Here is a 9,481-nt window from a genome sequence, read left to right on the forward strand (position 1 = left end):
AAAAATATATAATTGGCATACCATCTAATTCATCAATCTAAAATGTATGTATCAGTATTATTAAGATATTCATAGGACTACATAACCACTCCCACAAGCTAAATTTGGGACATGATTATTTCCCAGAAAGAAACTCTGGACCTGTTAGCCTTCTTTCTACATTCTTCTATTTCATTCTCCTTAACAACTGACAGTGACTAAACTACTTTCTGTTTCTACATAAATATATTTTAGACATTTTTATCCGAAAAAGAATATTTTAATATGTGGCCTTTTGCATCTGACTTTTCACCTAATACAATACTTTCATACTTCATCCATGTTTTAGCATGTATCTATACTTAATTAAAAATAGAAATGCTATGCATCAGAGAGCTGGACAATGAGTAGGGATGAGAGAAGGAGAATTGATGCCTTTGAGCTGTGGTATTGGAGAAGAGTATTGAACATACCATGGACTCTTAAGAAAATGAACAAGTTCATCCTAGAGAGGGTTAGATCAGGCTGCTCTTTGGAGGCAAGGTTTCTGAAGCTTCGTCTGACATATTTTGGACATGTCGCAAGGAGTGACAAATCCTTGAAATGGACATCATGCTTGCGAGGTTGGAGGGACAGCACAGGAGAGGAAGGTGGATTGATCTAGTGTCTAGGGTAATCAGGTAGGTGTGTTGCAAACAGTAAGAATGACACAGGAGAGAGCAGGATTTAGGGCTATAATTCATATGGTCGCTATGAGTCACAGGTGACTTGATGGCACATAACAGCAACAACAAACAACTAAACTCTTTTTTTATTACGCAATGTTGTTTTATTCATAGAGCTTTCTGCATAGCATTTTCTTCATAGGGTTTTCAACTGCATTATACAAGTAACACAACCTTGCTTACAGAAAATGAAGTCTTAAAATACTTACTGAAGAACAAAGACTACAGCTTTCAGTCAGTGTGGATTACATCTCAACATCGAGACAACAAAAATTCTCACTAGACCAACAGGTAACAACATCATGATAGATAAAGATTGAAGTCAAGAATTTTCATTTAGTTGAACCAACAATCAATACCCAGCAGCAATCAAGTAATCAAAAGACTTGTTGCATTGTGAAAACATGCTGTCAAAAACCTCTTTAAAATGCTGAAAACCCAGGATCGGTTTAAAGACAATGGTGCAACTGACCCACACCTTGGTATCTTCACTTGCTTCACACATGTATGAATAATGGACAATGAATAAGGAAGACTGAAGATGCAATGCCTTTTAACCGTAGGGTTGACAAAAAATATTGAATATGTCATGGCTTGCTAAAACAACAAACAAATTTGCATTGGAGGAAGTACAACCACTGTGCTCTTGAGAGGTAAGGATGGTGAGGACTTCATCCCACATACTTTGGACATGTTACATAGCAGAGGGGCGAATCCTTGGAGGAAGATGTCATGCTGGTAAAGAGAGAGGATCAGCAAAGAAGAAAAAGAGCCTCAAGGAGAGGGATTGAAACAATGACTATTAAAATGGACTTGAACATGTCATTCACATCTGTTATCCATAGGCTTTTTATTACGTGTAGTTGACTTGATGGCATCTAACAACAAAATTACATGTCAATTAGATAGTAAAATACTTGAAGATCAGTCCTTACACTTTTACATTTCTCAGAACCTGGTCTAATTGTGCAAGTACTTAGTAAAAGATTCAATTGACCCAATCATTAAAGCAGAAATAGGTGATCTTTTTCACAAGATGTATGTAACCTTCCAAGAATAGGTAGCATCACTAAGGCCTCCATCATAATGAACTACCTCAGCAGTATATTAGATAGCCAAAGTGCTGCAGATGTAAGATATCTTTAATTGCTCATAAATACTGTAATGATATCAAACTGATGTTAGATGAAGTATCTAGACAGGAAAATTTGAACTTATATTCATCTAATTTGACCTTAACATGACTTCCATCATGTTGGAGCAATCTCATCACATGATATGATACCAACCATCTTATCAGAACATCTTATAGCAGAACCATACATCATATCAGAACATTTTTCATCATGTCAGAACATCTGAGACAAAATAGTTGAACAAGGACTACTTAAGTGTAAGTCATTAATTTGACTATATCATATTTTTCCCTTCTTAAAAGACTACTTAAACTAACTTCTCATTACCGAAATTCTTCACTATTTCCTCAAAGGTAAATTGTTTGAATTCACATTAACTTAACTTCAAGTTCAGGATACTCTCCTATATAAGACACATTATAACTTACTCCCTAATCATTCTTTCACTCTTTCATTCCTTCCTCTGTAGAAAAAAAATCATGAAAGCATTTCTTTTCTAAAATCTTATGTGATAGAATTGTGAAAGAGCTAAGAACTCTTTTACCAACATTGCATTCATGATAAGGAAGTACTAGGTTGTGTACAGAAAACTGTGCTTCTAACGCAAAGTTTGTATGTGTCTGGTAGTTTGAATCCCTTAGAGGTTTGAGGAAGAAAGGTGGGCAGTCTCCTATCAATACAATTTACACCCTTGGAAGGCCATTGGAGGGAGCAACTCAATGGTAATGATTCTGAGTTTGAGTTTATCCATTCTTGTCAGACTTTCATCCATTATTTACAGGAAATTTTCACTAGATAATCTTACCAAACATTGCCAGTATTAATGAAAAAAAGTATTCATTTTGGCTTATTATTTTAGAAATCTACATTTTCAAACATAATTTCCACTTCCCCCCCCCAACTGTCCACATACCTTACATTTACCATTAACTTTGAGAAGAACTTCTTCCCTGATCACAAAAAGTATTACATTTGTAGAGAAATATGAAGTGGTCTGGTAGGTCTGTGTGTCACTCTGCTAACTAAAAGGTCAGTTGTTTTAATCCATTCGCGCTGCAATGGAGAAAGACGGCTTGTCTCCTCCCATCAAAATGTCCCATCTAGGAAACTCAGTGGAGGGTTCCTATGAGTTAGACATGACTCCGTGACATTGAATTTGGTTTTGGTTTGATGGTGTCTGTTACATGAGTTAAATCAAAATTTCTGGCAAATCCTTCCAGGTCAGATTTTCCTCACTTGAATTTATAAATTAATGAAAAAATATAGATTGAGGATAAGGTTTATTTTTCCATCTGAGACAAAAGCTGAAGCTTCAAGCTTAAGATTCCAAAGCTTAGATTTTAAGAAATTCTGTCCTTAATTTCCCCTTAGCTCTTTTAACTGAAACATAATCCTTAAACATTTCTGAAAAAAAAAGTCATATGAACTTCTGTTAAATTTGAAAGACTGAGAATATGAATTTGTATCTTCTTCCTCATGTGGCCTCACTTCCAAAAAATTTAAAGGAACTGAGAAGTAGAAATCCTCAGAGTTAAATAGAGTATAAAAGTGAAGCATTAGCAGAAAAATAATTCCAATTGATGTTAATACATTAAATTGAGTGGGTTACTAAAGGGGAGGAAGCCAAAGAATGAAAGCTTACAGAGGACATCAATAAAATCAGTTTCAGTTCTGTCTCGTGGCACCTAAAGAGGCTCAAGACTCAAAACAGATGTTCACACACAAGACATGGGGATATAAGAAGGAGATTTGTTAGAAATCCAAGCCTCCACCACCTTTCGCAAGTATATGAGATTAGAGTTTACAACATATGGTTTTAGAGAAAGGTCCAGAAGAAGAATTGAGCAGTCTGCACAATTGAATGTTTTAATCTAATTTCTTTAAGAACATCAATGGGGAGGGGGGCAGTGTTAAAGAAGATGGGAATAGGGTGACAGAATATCCAATCTGTGGTGTGATAGGCCAATTGCTCAAAGTTTGACTTCTCTAGATCATAGTCTTTGACCTTGCTATCACTCTGTTTCTGCTTTCCTGGGACAATGTGTTTAATCTGATACAGTTGCCTCACCTCTGCCTGTCCTGCCAACACTTACTTGATACATCATTAATGGCATGAGCCATTTCTTCTTCAGGCAAATATGGCGTGCTGGTCAAACACAAGGGGACTGGCTAGTCTTACCGTTAACTTGAGTAAATTCAAGAAAAGAAAGTGAGAATCTCACCACAAGGAAGGAAAAGGAAGCACAGAATGCAGCATACACCCTTTGGGGCCAGAGATGACAGCATCAGGGATTTTATCTTGCTGTTAATTAAGAGCTCCCTAGATAGAGAGACTGTATATTGCTGTTAATTGAGAAGTTCTCTGAAGGATTGTAGCTTGCTGTTAACATGAGTTGTTGATTACCCTAATAAACCCCATTACCATGAGTATTGTTCTGTGATACCTGTGTGGTCACTGCAACAGATTTAGGACCCTGTAAGTAAGTGCAAGAACATTTGAGGACATGTCTAACTTAGTTTTTGTGTTATGTGTTGTTGATATGTTGTTATGATGCTGTTGATGGGGGCAGAGGTCAGACTTATTTGTTTCCATGCTGCCCTTATGGATACTGCTCTTTTTTAAAATAAAAATCAGGGGAAAAAAGATTTCTTAAATAACAATTTTTATTAAAAATTCAAAAGAAGCTTAGATTTCTTAAACACAAATGCTGAGTTGGAATTCTAAAAGAATACTTATCATTGTTATTTAATAAAGTGAATAAAATTACTAAAGGAATTATGAGACCTTGAAGTATGTAAAAACATACACGTTCCCGGACCCCTTCCTTTGAAAACCAGTATTTGAAAAGAAAATTCTTGTCAATGAGTTGATTCTGACTTTTCACAGCCCTCCTATTAAATTTCCAACATAGTACATTTGGACAGAAAGTTACGCTACCAAGCCCAAGGTGGGTGATTTTAATCTGAGGTGCTCAGGCCTGGTTCAAATTGGTTTTTTGTCAAACATTTTTCTAAGCAGTATAGCACTGGTCTGTTCATTGTTGTACAGACTAAACTCGTGGTTGCTGTGATGCTAAACACTGTGACATTGATGTGCCAAATCTGATAATGGTTACCTATAGTGAACAATGTTTGGTGGAGCCTCCCGATTAAAACAAGCTTGGAAACAGGAGTGACATCCATTTCTGAAATGGCTTGCCTTCAGAAATTCTATGAACAGTGCTCAGGCCTTTCGTTCATAGATCGTATGAGTCATCTACGACTCAAGGGCACCTCACAACAACACATTTTAATATTTGGAAATTGTCCATTTTTTTTCCAAGGAGTGTCTGGTAGATTTAAATAGTTGGGTACTCTCCACCTTCTGGTTTGAAACATAATATATTTTAAATTATGCCATCAGATCTCTTCAACTAGGAACTGTGTCATTATATTAAACTGGAAAGAACTAGGAAAGAGTAATATAGGAAAGAAAATAGAAATAAGATCAAGAGGTAAGTAAATAATGCTTAAAACTAATCATTTAACCATGACAACAATAAGCATATTGTTAAGTAGTATTAAGAGAAATCCTAGAAGAGTAAAAATAATTTCCTCTGGGGAACATTGGAGGAAAAGAACATTGGGACCAATGTCAATATAAATCTTTCAAAACCTTTGGACATATTTTTATTAAATACTCAGTTTAATAAGAAAAGCTTTATGTGTCAACATATCTTCTACAGCTATGCTATCTTATGTCCTAACCACAATCAGTGCGTAAGATGTGTATACCTTATGTTCATTTGTTCCTTTCCAATGTACAAAATGCTTTCATAAATGATTATTTGGTTTCCCAGCTCTTCTGTGAGATAGTTATTACTTTCTTCTTTTATAGATAAGACAATTGAATTCATAATTCATAAGTAATATATTCAAAGTTATATAGAAAAACTTAGTTTTTTATCTTGAGTCATCAGTTTTCGCTACATTTGTCTTCCTGAGGCTGAAAACACTTTTGCAATGTATGAAATTAGATCAAATGAATTTGTCTGTAAGAGATAATGCTAGTCCTATACATAGGTTCTAAGAGAATTTCTCAAAGTTTAATTATTTAGACTGTATTTTATGCAAAACCAATAAAAACCAATTCCACTGAAATTGATTCAAAGCCAAGTAATATTAGCCCTTTACTGACTTTCCAAGGCTGTAAATATTTGAGACTACCCATCTTTCTTCTATAGAGCAGCTGCTGGGTGTGAACTGGTAACCTATACTATGCTACCAGAGTGTCTATATTTTATGACGTTAGGTGGTTAGAATCAACCAGATGGTCTGCTGGAAAAGATCTCCCGTGCAATTCACTGCTTCTGAAAACCTGCAGGAGGGTCAGGTGTGAATCAGTTATGACTTGGCAGCACACAATAACAATAGATCTTAAACTTTTCTCCTGTAATGCCTGATTCACTCATTCACTGCCATCAAATTAGTTTCAACTCATAGTAATCCTCCACCAGGTTTCTAAGGCTGTAAATCTTAATGGGAGGAAAATGTCCCTCCTTTTGCCAGGAAAGAGGTGGTGGATTTGTGGATTTGAAAACTAGAGACTCTTAGCCCTTTGGTTAGGAACACAACATAGAAAGGACTACACCACCAGAGTTCCTTTCCCCAATATTTGGATTCTTTTAAAAATACACCTTGTAAACTCCAAAACTATAGAGATCATAAGAGATAAATAGTACCAAATGTAGAACGTCTAATCTGTGGTATAAATAGGCTGGCACATAAAGCCAGAAATGCACAACCAGGAGAGGATAATGTCAATGAATGGGGTACTCTAAAGATTAAGTCCCTGTGCACATCAAAATATTTTCCCAATAAGGTAAAAAGAAAACCTACTGACTAGGAGAAAACATTTGACAATGACATCTCAAGACACTGGTCTCGTAACAAAAGTTTACAGAATATTACAGGGCCTCCACAAAAGACTGATAATCCAACTACAAAATGGGCAAGCAATGTTGAATGACACAGAAGAAGACATTTGGATAATCAACAGACACATGAAGAAGTGCTCAAAATCACTGGCAATAAGAGAGATGCAAATCAAAGCCACAATGAGATATCATCTCACCCTTGTAGCAGTGGCAAAGTTTAACAGGACAGTAAACAAGTTGGAAAGGATATGGAAAGATTGGAACTCTCATACTCTGTTGGTGGTACTGCAAATGGTATAACCACTCTTGAAAGCAGTTTGGCATTTTTTCAAAAAGCTGAACATAAAAATTACATATAGCCCAGCTATTACACTTCTAGGTACATACCCCGAGGAGAAAAGAACTGAGAAACAGAGATTTGTGCACTGACGTTCATAGCAGCTTTATTCACAATAGCAAGAACAAGGAAACAGCTCTGATGTCCATGAACAAATGACTGGATTGAGAAATTGTGGTACATTCATAAGATGGATTCAGCACTCAGGAGCAATGATTTTGAAAAATGCTGTATAACATGGGAGAGGCTAGAAACCATTATGCTGAGTGAACTAACTCAAGCTTATAAGGGCACATACTGCATAAGATCATTACTGTAACAACAGAAGAATAACTAGTAAGATGTGCATGTATATCCAAAGAGGAAGGGAAGGGGGAAGGGGGCAGGGGGCTGAAGGTGGGGAGGAGAGGAAATCACAGGGTCACAGAGTTTGGTAGGTAGAAGGAGGGGGTGAAGATTAAAGATCCAGCAAGAATCTAAAAAGATGAGGTAATAATGGGGATAAATCAACAGTAATTAATTTTATAGGATATGATGTATGGAAATGATGATAAGAAACACAATATGAATGAAAAAAAGAACAATAACAAAACCCAAAATAAAATTTAAAAATAAACCCTATTGAGTAGTTCTATTATCTTATAGACTAATTTATGAGTTGAAATTGATTCAAGGGCAGAGTTGCTTTTTCAAAAGTGGATTATTTATACAATAAAAGGTTTGATTAGCTATTATATTTAATCAATCAATTAAAATTAATGTTACAAACAAAATGCCTGAGTTATCAAATAAAAATGTATGATGATTTGTAAACATTCACAGAAAAGATATATACTCTGAAACTTTACCCTATCACACTTAACATGAACCTACAACAAAATAAGAGGTTTCTTCCACTCCTTCAAATTTTTTAAGTCTGACCTCTTAACTTAGTTAATCAACTTATTTACTTTTTTCCCTTATTTGCGAATTACTGCTATGTCCTTTGTTAGTATTTGGACCTATTTCTTCTTTCTCATAACTCTATTCGTCTCTCCAATATTTAAAATATTTACATCATTAAATATGCACCCTCTCCCCAAAATGTCCCTTTTTTTGAGTCATCACAGTTAAACTGATGCCATCACTCTAAAACTAATCCACTTTGAGTATGTGGCTCCATTATGTCCTGGAAAACAGAGTTTAGATGACAGAGTCCATAAATGGATTTAAAAAAAAAAAAAAAAAGCAGCAGCAGCAAACAAACACTGAAGCTAATGATCAGCATGGAGTTTATATCCTTTCAGGGAAAACGCTGCCTAATAAAAGCCATAGCAAGCAATTAATGGCAGTCAGGACTTTTAGAAAATTTTCATAGCTCTAGTATACTTGAGTGACTGCATTGGAAAATTGGTCATTCTGTGAGGATTAATGAGCAATTTTCTGTCAGAGTGCAAGGTGTATTCTTGAAGGGAAAAAAATGACTAAAGGAACTCAATTCCCACTGGATTTGATTTAGCAATTCATTTTGTTCTGAATATTGAGGAGGAAATTTGGGAGTATCATTACCTGCCAAGAACATTCTCATTTATTTTTTAACTAACTATAGTCAGCCAAAGTTCACCTCTAACAGACTGGGCATCCAGGCTCCAATATGATCAATTACAGCAGACAAGGCAACATTTTATAAGGGGCTTTGTGCAAGTGGCCTCATTCCGGTTTGTTTGACAAATAAGCCACCGCAGTGTAGGCAATGTAGGCAATTAGGTTTTGTTTCAATCAGTCACAACTAATAAATTTGAATCAGTTCACGATCATTGCTTACATGGCTTTGCGCAGGTATTCCCTTAAAGAACACAAAGTTTCAGAAAGGAGTATCAGAGTTTAGAAGGCTATTTATAAGCATGAATAATACGCCATATGAGAAAACCAAACTGAAATTTTCACTGTACAAATCTGTTTATTGTAAAGAAAATAGAAAATAGTGCGTCAGTTGAAAACACTACAAGCTAAAACAATTATCCTGAAAATATTTACATTCTTTCCAATATACCTGTATACTAAAATATTATCAATAAAATCATTATTTTATTTTAAATTATGAACTAGAAAGTAGTCTAAAATCTTAAATGATATAAAGGTAGGACTGATGTACACAACCATTAGGAAACTCAAAATTTGTTAAGAGTAAGATGCTGCTAAAATGGTAATTTCTGGTGTTATGCAAGATCCTCTATATAACAGAAAAAAAGCTTAAAATAAATATCAAGAACACTAATGAGCGAAGACCAGATGAGTTGTAGGAGGATGTCAAAGATATCAGTCAGGAAGAGTGTAACGGTCATTACAAAGACAGAAGAGGAAGAAAAGACCAAAATGGATGTCAGAAGAAACTCTGAAGATTGCACT

The sequence above is a fragment of the Elephantulus edwardii genome, unplaced genomic scaffold (assembly GCF_000299155.1).
Source record: "Elephantulus edwardii isolate Elephantulus edwardi_28Jun2011 unplaced genomic scaffold, EleEdw1.0 scaffold00025, whole genome shotgun sequence".
Taxonomy (NCBI): domain Eukaryota; kingdom Metazoa; phylum Chordata; class Mammalia; order Macroscelidea; family Macroscelididae; genus Elephantulus; species Elephantulus edwardii.